Below are 15,125 nucleotides of genomic sequence, written 5' to 3'. Positions count from 1 at the left end.
TTCCATAATGTCCATAGTTTATTGTTATGAAATGAGACGGAGCATCAACAACGTCTTTAATACTTATTTGAAGAAGCTTGAATCCATTCGATTATGATTGCTCATGTCCACAGATGGAGTAAACTTACTGTATTCCCGTCAGGTTTTTCAATACCTTAATGTGAGGCGGGAAAATCAATATGTATTGTAACTGTAGAAAGGGACTGTTCCTTGGCAGGATGCACATTGTGTTTTGCTGAATATTTAGATTCGACAACAGCAGGAAAGTCTGTCTGTACCTTTCCCTTAAGAGATTGATGTGCGCTCGTCCAGGCTCCAGGTTTTTCTTTTGAGCTTCTTCAAGGTGACACAACACCGCTCCACCATACAGATGAGCCCCGCAGCAGTTTCTGGAAATGCTGACTGCTCTCCTTTGCACTATAACAAGATCCCAATTCCAAAAGAAGAACTGTAAAAGAAGAACAAACATTTGGTAGTTATTGAACACAAGCAGAGATGGGACATCAGAACAACATATTTAACAAATTCTATATAACCTTAAATATACAAATTCATCACATGCAGAGAGAGATAGCTGCGTCAAGGATCTGAACAGGTGATGAGAAACTGTTCAAAGACAAACTAGTCACAGAAACCTTTCAGTTCTTTTTTTTTAGGCTTTACTGTCAATTGAAATGAGTGACCAAACTGAAAAAGACATCAGGTCACAGGCGGGGTCTAATAAATTGGAGAAATGCTGGTCAACAAAGGATGTTTTGTATCATAAATTCTATTTATGAAAAACGTTTTTTTTTCAATGTTCCCCTCTGTTTAGTTCCTTAGAGAGTCTGGTCTTGGGGATGTATATATATCCTGTGTATTCAATGAATGAAATGAATCATTTCAGACATGTAATTCTACAATTATCAGACATGCTACAGAAAATGATATATTGTTACTCCTATTAAAGCAAAAGCACAATCTGCAAAACCGAAATACCACTGACATTATTAGCTCGTTTTGTGTCCATTTAGTGACAAAGTCCAGGTTTAGAAGCCCTGTTATTTAAATGTATATTGTACTCGCACTTCATATTCCTAATAAAGTCTAAATGATCACAGACTTACACAAACAATACACAGTTCTAGGAAACGGCAATGCTTTAATGGGATTAATGGGCAACAGGTGGGAGACAGCATAGGCCATTGGTTCTTTGCAAGCCTCCAACCACACAGCAGTCAGCCGCACTTTGCAGTGTGTACTAGTGTACTAGTGTTTCACCAAAATAAGCCCACATCCTGTGTTGAATCAGATTTTGCATAGCTTTTGTTTTAAATGCACTTTCCCTCTCTACCACACAGGTCTAATTCCTCGTAACCCTTCAAATGATCATCTGCGCTTCAGGCGGCCCGTATGCAAATATGGAAACACAATCTCAGAAACCATTGAAATTCTCTCCCATTATGTTCCCATTTGGTAAATTAGCATATCCATACATTTACATAATCTTTTAGTGCGATAAAGTTTACAATAAACGTATATGCTACAGACGACAAATAGTGTTTACCGTACCTGTCAGGGGCCAGCGCTTATTTAAAAATCCAAAATATTTGTTAGGTTACTTTATTTGTGGCAAGAAGTTGCAAATTATTAAAAATAAAAATATATCACTCATTTTGAGAATTCAAATATATTCTCATGTTGACATTTGAGTTATAGGGTGAGTCTTGGTCACATGCTGAGACGGATTGATTTAAAACAAAAGAGCATCTCCTCTATGCAATAAAGACACCAACATTTAATTGTGTTTACTTTTACTGTTAATGCTGTAAAAACGTTCTCTTCTCGAGTGGATGTCATTCTGTCAGAAATACAAAAGTTAGCATACAAATAACTCAAAGAGAGTGGAAGCCTTTTATAGTGACAGATATATTGTATACTGACTTACAATTGGCCTTAATGTGCGATTGGAAAACAACCCAGTGGTAAAGTGGCCCTAGTTCTCATTGCAAAGGGTTTGTTCTGAATTAATAAATAAGTGGCGAAGAGCGTGACTGCAGGCACATCCTGTGAGGGAAAGCTTGTGATTCACAGAGATGAGTCCCTGACTGAATTACCTCATTCTCCCTATCAGTCAATTCTTCATCTGTTTGTCTCCTTCTGTCTGGGTTCCACAAAAACCCCAAACATGTCTACGTTGAGCTGTCTGGAAACCTTGACAGCTCCATCACACCCAGACCCTTCTCACCTGTTATCAATCAGTCGGGTCTGTTGATCAGATCTCCCTGCCTCAGTGGAGTTTACAGACCCACAACCCTAATAGGAAACCCTGCTGTGTGTGACAGGTGGATTTGATAAAGAGTGTTTCATCCAGTTTCTCTTCTAGAGATTGAGGAGGATTGTTTTTCAACACAAACAATTTATAACTTCCCCTGAGTGTCTGAGGAAGCAGCAATCCCAACTACAGACCTCCTTGTGTATCATTACTTAATTTAGTGCCGTATTACGTCACAGGAAAAACATCTGTCCTACTGTCTGGATGTTTACTTGTCTTTTATTTGTTGTGCTGTCACATGCAAAGCCTCAGATTCATACTTGTTGCTGACTTACCTCGCGGACTCAGCCGACAGTTTCTCTTCTGATTTAAAATCCTCCTTTATCATTTCCGTCAGGCTTCATCCTCTGCTTTCCGTTTTTAAGGATAACAGTTCCCTCTTCAGCTGTCTACCGTACTTTATCCCCTTCTCTCATCCCTGCCTCTGTCTCACCCTCATCCTCTCCATTTGCTCGGCTGCACTACACACACATCTGAAGTCAAGGCTGGACTGCACACTCGCTGGGGAGAGAGAGAGAGAGGGAGAGAGAGAGAGAGAGGAGGGGCTGTGCAAGTCGATGTCAGCAGTGATATCAAGCGTAAGAGAGAGCGGATCGGGTTGGATGTAATTACACAGGGCTCCTGCTGCAGACAGGAGTGGGGGGGAGGTTGTTACGGAGAACAAGCAAAGCTGCCTGTCAGATGAAACAATGACTTCAGTCTCGCAGAGTACAGCCAAACAAATAGTTTCTACTGTTCTTCCACGCAGGACTGGGAACAGAGGGAGACGTGCTCGGTTATTATGAGAAGAAGCCAAATTTAGGACCAATCAAGGACATTGTTTTCCTTACAAGTGGTGCACTCGGTACAAGCAAGGGTAAACAGTTTACTTAAAGTTCCCCTATGATACTGTTTTACATCAATATATTATAGGTCTCAGATATATACAGAACGTGTCTCTGAAGTGTTTGGCTCCAAATACCAAACAGATCATGCGTTGCAGCATTACCCATAATCCCCTCTGTTTCAGCCCTGTTTCTAAAGTGCTGATTCTCTGTCTGTTACTTTAGATGAAAATAAGGAGCCACTCCCCACGCCCCTCTGAGAGATATTTGGTAAAAAAGAACACAATGGTCAGGGGTGCACATAACTGGTACGCAGGTACGCATGCGCGGCAACAATCTGAAATGCGTACCGTCACTTGTGTCATAAAGCGAATTTGCGTACCGACGTACTTGTGAAGCTTTTCCAGAAGGCGGTTAGATCACCGGACGACAGAGTCGGTCTCCGTGTGCACAGACAGGGCTGCTGTTAACATCGGTCTGTACAACGGAATTGTGCCAAAAGTTGGAGTACCAAAACACTGACTCCAGGTACTCATCTGAGTACCTCACTGAGAAAGTGACGTGCACCCCTGACTATGGGTAACTTGGTTTGTGACTGGTTAATGGTTACACAAGCCAAAACATCGTTATGACATCATAAAGTGACCAAGATCGGATCAGCTCATTTTCAGACAGGTTTTTATAGAAATGGATCAGGACAAAAAGAGAGCGAATCTCTTTTCCTGAAACTTTCAGACTCTCTTTCCACAGAGGGGACATGTTTATGTATAAAATACATGACAAAGTGGATTTTGCATAATAGGTGACCTTTAATAGGAACTTCCCCCTGTCTGTCTATGAAGGTTTCTGTGGTTTTTCTACCCTCCAATACTATTTTTTCTTTTTCTTTTAATATACCAAAGTGGACAACAACAACATCAGAAATATTAACACGTACTAGAATGCAAAAAGAGAAGAGGGAGGGGGGAGACACAAAAAGAGGAGAGAAGAAAGGATATTTAATCACGCTCAGTGAGGTATAGGGAGACTCCAATATAAAGAAGACTCAGCTCTGGATGTACTTCAGGAAAGGAGGCAAGTTTTTTTAATAAAAGGGATCCTATTGTCGGTTAGGATTGATCTCCTCTGCCATGCTTGTACTTTCCTCACGTTGATCGTTCCCGATGAATACATAGTCATGAAACCCATTGGGGTTGTCATTTGGAGACTAATGCTCGCACATGAATTGAAAGTAAGCCAGGTAGCATTTTGAAAAGTCACACATCGCATAAACCGGCCCTTTATAGCTCCTCTGATCAATATGAATACATGGTCAATCTAAATAAGCTGTACAACTATCACTGTGGTGGTAGGGTATTCAAACAGTAACACTATGGAACTTCTTACAGTTCGATGTCAGCACAGCGATATCTTAAAGGAGGCAAAGCAGCTGACAAAGCAGAGGGAAACAATGAGTGTTGCAGCTAGAGCCGGGCCTGCATAAGAAGTTGCTTGAGGGCATGAAAAGATTTGTTCTCTTATGAAGAAGAGAGAATATTGAAATAGAAATTCAACTTCCTAGTTAACATTTTATGCAATTTTTGACAAAGAATACTGACAAAAAATAACATCCGTATTAGAAATCATAAGGAAAAGCCCCAAAAAACGTAACTGGAGTCAGTCAATGTCTTGGCCACATATTGTGTTGACATTTTATTCCAGACTTTGCACAATATTATTAATTATTTTCAATACAAGTAGTCAAGTTAGTTCAAATTCAACTTTATTGACAATCTCAAAATATGTTTGTACACAGAAAGATCGAAATACTGTTTCCCACAGTCCTGAGGTATAAAATAACACATTAAAATACAAGAACACTCAATAATTTACAAAAAAACACAAAATATATATATGAAAAAAAATAGTGTACATAGTGCAAATGAGAGTGCAACATATTTTCCATAGAAGCACAAAAAGTGACTGGTGCTGAATTTGTTGTGTCTGTGTGTATGTGGGGGGGGGTGTTAAAGAAGAGGGAAGAGATGGGAGGGGGGGAGAGAAAGTAGTCCCTTACCACATGTTTTCTATATGCCTTATGACTTTGTTGTGGTGGCATATCCTTTTTAAACTCTGACATCATAGAAACAACCTCATTTTACTGTTACAATGGCATTCATTCCAATACCTAAAAGACTGATATCAAATGTTGAATTGATTTGGAATCAAAGGTTTATTCCAATAACGTATGAGCAAGTAAAGTTATGTTGTAACATGTACACTCACTGTCAGAGTGGACACTGTTTAACTGTTGGCCGTTAATGTGCAATCTGTCTCTTTATACTGCTGTTTGTCATCCGTTTGAAAGGCATGATCATAAAGAAAACATTCAGCTTTAGTGCCCTCTAGAGGCCAAAAATAAAATGACCGGCAAGTGTAGAGCAGACTTTACTAAAGTACTTTGTAGACTAACAGGCTTCATGCTGCAGCTTCCCTTTTAGAAGTACTGTTTCAATCATATTGCAACCTATTGATTTGGTTAAAGATTACAAAAAATATGATGTTATGCCAAAGAAACACCACAGAGTTATCCTGTTTTGGCGATACTATGCGCAGAATAAGAGTAAATAGGACGGATGAGGGTTTGGAATCAGCCCTTGCTCCTTCTATATCTTTCTAACATACACACATATTTCAAGATGCCAGGATTTGGGATCAAAGTCAGTTATCGCTTGGAGAGAAAAAAGCAGATTCAAAACAGATTGGCACCTTGGCTGTGCGTGGGCAGGACAAACTGTAACTCTGTTTTAGCTGCCAAAACGTAACAGCAGACACACATATTCCCAGAAGCAAAGGCGGAACAAGATAAGGAACAGCAAGAAAAGATCTGCACACACCTGTAACAGCAGAAAATAGGACTTCTAACACTTTCATCTATCATCTGGTTGCCCTAAATCTGAAGGCTATGCACCTGTGGAAAAAATATTACAATCATTGAAGAAATAACTGAAAATATGTGGCAGGGAAACTTCTCTTGGAACTTATTCTGCTGCCGGATTTAGAAAGGTGAGGGAAGCAATATAGCCAGAGGTCTGTTTGGAGATATCAACTCTTTATTGTTTTCACCTCCTTTCTGTTTGACTTCAAGAGCTTCAAAATGAGTTCAAATCTGCTGAGGGATGTTCGGCTCTCACATCAGGCTTTCCACTGAAATACGTAACTTGAGACTTTAGTTAGAGTCATACTAATAGTTAATTAACAGTAAATACAAGTCAATGAGAATTGCAATAAGGAAGTCAGTGTTGAATTTCAATGTCTCTTGAAAATGCCAGATATTTTGTTGTTGTTGACATTTTGGCACAGATCACATGAGCTTGGCCCTCAGAAGAAAAGTCTTCTAAATGATCCTCTGCCTTACTAAATGTAATCACATGTACCCCACCTTTACTGATAACATCTCCTGACACGTCTCGTAACAAAATCCTTTATTTCCCTCTAATAAGTCTGGTTGTCTTCACACTGCAGCGTTCTAATGTTCCCCAGCACACCCAACACCACCCCTAGCTGGAAACACCCACCCACACACCCAGAGTTAATAAGCATTATGTTTCAGAATGAAACTGAAGAACTGCAGGATGTGCATTTCACAACAAATCTTTTTGAGTGGTTGCGGTTTTGAATTTTGTCAGGGTTCAGTGGTTTCAGTGTGCTCAGTTGGCCTGTGTTAGCCTCACTGTGTATGTAATATCATTCTATATTCAGTTCATGGTGAACGTGTTGTGTTATAATACATAACACTACAAGAGGAAGCTTCAACAAAATGTCTACTGTGCATGCAACACAGTCATGACCCAGTTTGTCGCACTGAATTTTTTGACCACATGTGTGTTTTCAAAGGTCATTTCTGTCATACAGAGAACAAATACCAGCTGCAGGTCAGAAAAAGAATAAAAAACCTAAGAGAAGTGTATCTAAATTGTTTCCTATAACAGTACATCTAATGTTGTTGTTGTTCTTTTTTTAAATAAACTTAAAGGTGGGGTAGGTAAGAATGGAGAAACCAGCTCGAGTGCGCTAGAATTTGAAAGTACCCTTCCTTCAGACTTCCTTACAGAGCCCCTCCTCCAACACACACGAACGCGCACATGACCAATGAGGACACGGGATAAGTTTGTGCACGAGATGGAAGGCTGACAGGCAGGTAGGCCATCCAGTTATCTGCCGAGGCAGATGATTGGTCGTGCTTTTTACAGCGCCACGGCTTCCACGGACAAAATGTTTTTATGTATTTATTGTCAAAGCATTTAATTTATTCATTGCTATCGGGATGTTAAGAGCATTCCATGGAATATAACAAAAAGTGTTTCTAAAGTGAATTACCTACCCCACCTTTAATACATAACCTTTTGTGAGTTAGTTAAAGCTGTTCCATCATGAATTATTTCTTTATCAGTAAAGTGACCGAAAGGCTTGTTGGCCTCGTGCATTACTGTGACGCTGACAATTGAGCGGCTCGACCAAGCAAGGAGGCAGAGGCAGAACGTCCAAAATTATAACCCGGCGTGGGCATTTATTAAAATCATGTGCACATAGTTCACAGCCTCAATCCTGCTGTTCTCCCTGAACACATTCTCCAGCCACAAGGATCTCACACCCACTACCTCCCTCCACCAAACAGGAAACACAGCCTAAATACCCACATGTGCAATGAAGCCAACAAGACACAGGTGGGGGGGGGGCGGAGACAACACAGGACACCAGTTCACTCAGGAGAGACGTGATGTATGGAATACATGTTTATTATCGGGTCACATTATATAAATGAAACATAATGATGACAGTTTATAACAAGTGAATGAAATGGTGTTTGGCGATTAGGCCCAGGTTTTGTAGGATGTCATTCGGGAAGGGAAGAACCGTTTCCGATGAACCCCCCTGGGTCTAGACACTGGTGGTGGTGATAAGTGGTTAGGTCCGGTTGGAAGGGAGAAGGTTGAGCTTGGCCCTGAGTTGGAAGCAGGAGGTGAAGGGGTGGAGGAGGGTTGCGCGTTGACACCTGGAAGACAGCTGATGGAAAAGGGGAGAGCATATATAGAGGGATTAACAGGTGCGATGATTAGGCTTGTGAATGGAGGGAAGTGATAGGTTAGCTGAGGAGTGGGGAGTGGCGCTCCCTATCCTTTAGTGAAGGGAGCGAGTATTGCCATGACGCGCAATACGAAGTGATAGGTCTTCCTGCCTGAACTTGCGCTGAGCTTCATTTCACTCAGGAGAGACGTGATGTATGGAATACATGTTTATTATCGGGTCACATTATATAAATGAAACATAATGATGACAGTTTATAACAAGTGAATGAAATGGTGTTTGGCGATTAGGCCCAGGTTTTGTAGGATGTCATTCGGGAAGGGAAGAACCGTTTCCGATGAACCCCCAAAAGAAGTGAAGGTATGAAGTACTGAACGTGATGAAATCTTACCTTGTGGGATGCAGTGGAAATCTATGGATGAAAAGAGAGGTTAGTACATGTGGGGATTTAGGCATCCTCCCTGGACGTACAGGGCTTCCTGGACGTACAGGGCATCCTGGACATACAGGGCGTCCTGGACATACAGGGCTTCCCGGACGTACGGGGCATCCCGGACGTACGGGGCATCCCGGACATACGGGGCGTCCCGGACATACGGGGCTTCCCGGACGTACGGGGCATCCCGGACGTACGGGGCATCCTGGACATACAGGGCGTCCTGGACATACAGGGCTTCCCGGACGTACGGGGCATCCCGGACGAACGGGGCATCCTGGACGTACAGGGCATCCCGGACGTACGGGGCAACCTGACTTCGCAGGGACACATTTTATACAGACCCGAAGGTTACAACCTGGACGTACAGGGTTAGACATGCAAGGATAAACATGAGCCGCGGGGCGAATATACGTGCTGACATGCTAAGAACCACCACCAGTTATATGGATACGTACCAATTTGAAGGTTGGAGAGACCTTTGGATAGCCAGCACGGCACTGGCGTTCGGACGAATGTAGGATGAGAAGCGGTTGTTGTAGGGAAGAGGAACAATTACCTTGATTGCGGCAGGTTTGCTGCACCTATCCTGAACGAGCCCTGAAATGCTCTTAAGACACCACCACCAGTTATATGCATGTTTACCAGAGGTAAACTGGAGAGATCTTGGATAGCCGGCACGAGCCGATGCCCGGCGAAGAGGGAGATGTAGACAATGTAATGCGGCTGTTGGCTTGAGTACAATGATGCATGAATATCATACCCTGCTTAACATAAGCCATGTGAGCATGAACCAAATATATGAGTGCAATATGAGCAGCATGAAATAATATTTGCTTAGGTAAATGCTGAGACATGACCCATGATATAGGCAGGGCTCAACACTAACTTTTAAAAGTGGTTGCCAGGCTGGCAACCAGGCATCCGCTTTTGGTTGCCAACTGAAAATACGGTTGCCCTTTTTGATACCTTATATTTTAAATAATTAAGATGCTATACAGTTATACATCCACTTAATAATGAACATGTGACACGAGAATGTTCAAATGCTTTACAATAGTAATTAACGCATTTATTTGAACCTAAGTGGTAGTAAACTTGTCCACCCTCAATTGCTGGTATACGAAATACCAGTAGTGCTGCTGTTGTCCTGTCTTCATAGATCCCTCACAAATGAATTGAGCAAGTCACCAGTTTCTTGATCATCCGTTGTCTCCCTTTCAAATGTGGGTTTTCTTGACCTTTGTGCTGACCCCCACCATAGACCCATTGGCCCTTCAGCATGAAGTCTTGGATTGGCCAGACTAATACATTTCTAATGTTAAATAAATGAAAACCATTCATAGTTAAACATTTGATATTAATTATTGATGCTGTAAATTACCTTTAATATGTCTAACTATATTTAAAATGTGTTACCTTTTTATAGAAGTGATTATAATTTAATGCAACCATTTTCTATGGTAAAGTTTCGTTTTGCACTTTTATTTTGTAGTAATAAGATCGGGACTCTTATTTTGAAGGAACTTTTACCGGAAGTGAATAGAAAACATTCCTCTTTGTTTTTCGTTCGGGTTTTACCTTACGCTCCATCAGTTGAATCACTTTGAACATTCATTGGAGAAGTTGAGGTGTTGGCTGAACTTTTATCACAGTCAAGCAACTTCTTTTTGCTTCGCCATTTTGTTGTAAAACAAACACGCGGCGCACCGCGCACGCGAGTAAACGTGCTTCGCTTCTGGCTCTGTAATCACGCCAATGCACGTGCAATTTAAGTATCAGGTTCCGACTGGTCACAACAATTAAATATCACTCTTAAAAACGAATATGAACATTTATCTATTTTGGGGTGCACGTTTGCTGTCCTTATTTCTTATGTTAAAAACTGGTTGCCACTGATGGCAACCAAAGTCCAAGAAGTGGTTGACATTTCCAAATGGTTGCCAATGGCAACCGTTACTATCGAGCCTTGGTATAGGACTAGCTTAATTAGCAGTTTAATTACGCCACGGTGAGACGTAGATGCTGATGTGCTGGTTGGGTGATTAGACTGTCTTTTATCATCTTACATGAACATCTCTTTCTCCCTGAAAGAAACCCCCAAAAACCACGGATGGGCAGCATCCGTGGCTGTGTGAAGCTTGAAACTGGGGTACTTACTGAGCATTGTGACGGGTAGTAGTTACCCGAACTGCATAACGCATGCTGTAACGCGTTACACCCGACACTGCCTGGAACTCACCTTAACCCTAAACTAAAGCAATGATATTCTCTCTTTTTTCCTCTCTCCTTTTTCTTCTTCTCTTTCTCTTTCTTCTTCTTCGTTCTTCTCTTCTTTTGCTTTTCTCTTTCTTCTTCTTTTCTCCTTCTTTCCTTTCTCTCTTTTCTTTCTTCTCTTTTCTTACCTGTTTTAGCGGTGAGGCGCAGGGAAAGGAGGCGAGCCTGCTGTGCGCTGAACCTGCTAGTAGTGATGTTACGTATTGCGCCGAGGCTTCGGAGCGTGTGTCGAGTAATCCCCAATCTTTTTGTGAAGCATGTATCGAGGCTTGTATCATTTTGGGCCAGTGACGTCATCGATGACAAGCGAACCTCGCTGCCTGTCGATACCACGTGACTGCTTCGGGAAGCGATTCATTTGAACCGTTGAGCCACAACGCTCATAATACCCATGGATGTATAACAAAACCATATTACCCCTCCTGTACCCGGGTCCGCTGGTGACACGATGGAATTAAAAGAGCTCAGACCCTCACTTATATAGAGGTCGGAAAATGTCATAAGTATAAATAGATACAGCATAAATAAATGTAGGAATAAAACATGAATAAGTAAATGAATAAATGCAGATAAGATATATCCAGTGTTTTTTGTTTTGTTTGTTTTTTTGGGTAGATTCAGCGTGTGGGCTGTGGCTCGCTGGAAAGCAGCCGACCCACGACCGCAGGGTTTGCTTATAGAAGCTACAGCTAAATGAGATAATGCAGTTAATAAATGTATTCCTGATATGGTTTAGCCTTCTCAGGCTACAACGTGGTTAAGTTTATGAATAATATTAAGGAATACGAATCCCTCTTTGCAATGTTTACCAGCCTCCTATCGGCTTTTCAATCACAATCGTTCAACTGGAATGAAAACAATATTGTTAACATGAAAATAGGATTTTATGTCCGTTGTTTAGAGTTATTCTAAGGCTTTACTCATTGGAAACTCGGTATGAGATAGAGCGCAACTGTTGAGATTTCCAATTTGCCTGTTTTACACGCTTTGACCAACAGGGGTTTATGTTCAAATGAAGCCCATGATGAAGCCTCATGACATGAACCCTTTGCGAACCAATTGCTGGAAAGCTTCAAAGCTTCATAAGGCTTCATCTCGCCATCACTACCTGCTTGCCACCTAAGACGCACTTAGAGACCAGTACTGCTACTGAGCCGGGAGGAGGAGTAGCTTCGATGAGATGTAGCTTGAGCCCTGCCTGCCTGCAAGAGGGGTTGTGGTTGAAGCCGGAAGTGGGTGAAGCTTCGCAAGCGATGAGGGCCCGTTCCGCGTGAAGGCCGGAAGCGCCGCATTTGAGCGGCCCTGATGCCAGTGATGCCCTCTCGAGAGACTGAAGGCGTGTGTCAATTGTTTGCCTGAAGTAGCTCATTTCCATTAAGCCGGAGGAACTTCCGTGGAGCTCAGTATCCTTGTCTTTTTCTTCCGCATCCGGGTTTGCGGGGTGGCCGGCTAGAACCGCTAGCCAACTGGGGAACGCCCCCTGTAGCTTAATCCGCAAGACTGCGGAGTTGATGGATCAATACCCGGAGCTGGGACGAAGCCCTGCTGCTGCTTGCGCGTTGACACCTGGAAGACAGCTGATGGAAAAGGGGAGAGCATATATAGAGGGATTAACAGGTGCGATGATTAGGCTTGTGAATGGAGGGAAGTGATAGGTTAGCTGAGGAGTGGGGAGTGGCGCTCCCTATCCTTTAGTGAAGGGAGCGAGTATTGCCATGACGCGCAATACGAAGTGATAGGTCTTCCTGCCTGAACTTGCGCTGAGCTTCATGTGAACATAATCAGGAGCAACAGACAAAACGGGAGGGGGAACATTTTTCAAACACAAACATATAACTGAACAGAATTACACACATACAAACCCAACTAAACACAGTCAGCACTTGTACAATTAATGCCACTTAACGCTATGATTTCTACACCCTCACATATTATTTGCACCCGTATTATTCTTAACCGCTGTTATTCTACACCAGCATAAGCACTTTCGGCGCTCTCGCTAACTCCCCTATCTTGTCAGGCGGAGCCGAGGACCCGACCAGCACCTGCCAGACGACATTTCAATTAATACTGTTAAATCCTTTAATAAATACTATCTCAATAATTAGTATAAATTATATAAAATGTGCAAATATGCCATGCCAAACGGTACTGTGCAATCACGCTAATAAAGTGCAAACTGTTAACTAAAGTGTTGAGTTACAAGGCCCGATGCCGTCAGTCCACAGTGACGAAGTTACCTTTGTCACAATTACGCTGCGCAGAAATGGCCATTTCCTTCAATAAAGCTGCTATTTTGGTAAAGCCCAGTTTGTTTGGCACTGTATCTAATGTTTGTTTTTCTCTGGCTGTAAGCAACTAGTTTTGTTTTCATTGGCCCTGAATGCTGTGAAATGTACCATTAAACAGATACGCCTCTTAAGAAGAACTCAAAAGCAAAACTGATTTTTATAGTGTGGAGTGAAAGAGGAAGTAAAGTCATCCTAAGGAAAGAAGCTGCTCTGTAGTGTGGTGCTACAGCAATGGTTATTTCTGTATCTCTAGCTAGACGGTAGCTAGGTAAACAGGCGGTGGCCGTGTTTGGTTTATCTTTTAATATCTTGTGGGCTCTCAGCAGGCACCTCTTCTCCTGAAAGTCGCTGATTCGATGTAGATATTCCAATGATGTTCGGTGCAGTTTTAATCACTCGCTGCAGAGCTCTCCCGTCCTGCACTGTGCACGTCCCATGCTAGTTTGTAATGTTCAGTCAGAATGAGTTATATTGCTCCTCTGTAAAAGTGTGTAACTTGTATACAGTATAGTGGATTGTTGCCTTTTCAAATAAATAGTTCACCATTGAAGGTGGAGATGTGGGAGGATCATGTCCTGGATTGCAATGCTGATTCTGAGGAAATCAAGTTTTATGTATTGTGTTATACAATAAGCAGTAGCTTGTTTATTGGATCACCACTGCAAGATTGTTCATTTCCTCCCTATGTGAAGTAGGCTCATTGTTTGTAATCAGGTCGATAATGGCAAACTGGTTAGGGGCCTAGGCTGACTGGGATGTGGTTTTTGACGGCCTGGAGAACAAGTTTCTCTAGCCACTGTTGTCAACACAACACTTTGAAACCGTAGTGTTTTTTATTGGTTTAAAGCTGCTATAATCAATATGTTTGAATTAACAATGAAAGACATAAAAAAGTGTAAGTGAAAAGGATGGATTCATCAACAGGTTATTGTTATCCAATTCTGCAGCACCTCTCAGCTTTACAGCGCAGTTTATGTTCTTTAGGCTTTTTGTCTTCAGGCACACTACTGTATTGATTTGGTTTACTCTTGGTAATCTCATCAGGGCTGTTTTTAGGTGAAGGCTATGAAAAGGCTAGAAAGACACCCTGTACACTGCCCAGCATCAAACACATGAGAAAATAGTGAACATAGACATGGCTCTGGACTATCTGGGCAACGTGTCCATCAGCAATGTTTCAAACTGTTGGTGTTGTGTTTGATTTGTTGGCATTTAGCAGCTAAGGAGCCAGATGTTTAATTGAGGAGATGGTGGAGACCAAAGACAGAGTTATAGGAAGGCAAGGCAAGTTTATTTATATAGCACATTTCAACACAACACAATTCAAAGTGCTTTACAAAAATGAAAGACATTAAGAGCATTAAGAAACATATTATGAAATGACATTTAAAAACACTCATTTAAAAGCAAAGATACATGAATAAAAGTTACAGTGCAGTGTGAGATACACACATCTGAAATGTTTAGCTCTGACTCAGTCTTTGCTAACGCAGAAATAGTTTTCTATAGCCTCCCTTTCTTTCTGCTTTCTTGTTTAACTTGTCCTTTAGTTATTTCAAGTGTTTCATGCTAAACGAACCCCCCTTTGGAAAATTATAATCTGACCCCTTGGTACCTTTTTAGTTTTCGCCAAAACTATTCCTCTTTTCTTTTTTTATGCACATAGTTAAGTTTACCTTGTCTTTCTTAGGAAGAGTGAATGTTGGAAAAACATTTGTCAGGTGGACACAAGCACGACTCGCTGGATATGTAAATTGTCAACACTTTGCTAACAGATTTCTTATAGCAATTCTAGTAATATTATGTAAATGTTATGTAAATATTATGTCTGTACCGTTAATTTCATAGCCTCTAAGTATCGGTCTTTTTATTGGACACTTGAATTCTTCTAGCATCTTAGCATAGATTAATCCGGG

General features: G+C 41.7%; 1 protein-coding gene across 2 annotated transcripts in view; it reads left to right on the top strand.

Annotated features, from left to right (window-relative positions):
• Positions 1-15,125, top strand: part of dnai1.2 (dynein, axonemal, intermediate chain 1, paralog 2) — a 70,408-nt gene that overhangs the window by 26,486 nt on the left and 28,797 nt on the right. The window lies entirely within an intron of this gene.

Source organism: Notothenia rossii (genome assembly GCF_949606895.1).
Source record: "Notothenia rossii genome assembly, chromosome: 5".
Lineage (NCBI taxonomy): Eukaryota > Metazoa > Chordata > Actinopteri > Perciformes > Nototheniidae > Notothenia > Notothenia rossii.
Note: the sequence above shows the minus strand (reverse complement) of the source record. Positions and strands in the feature narration are given on the sequence as shown.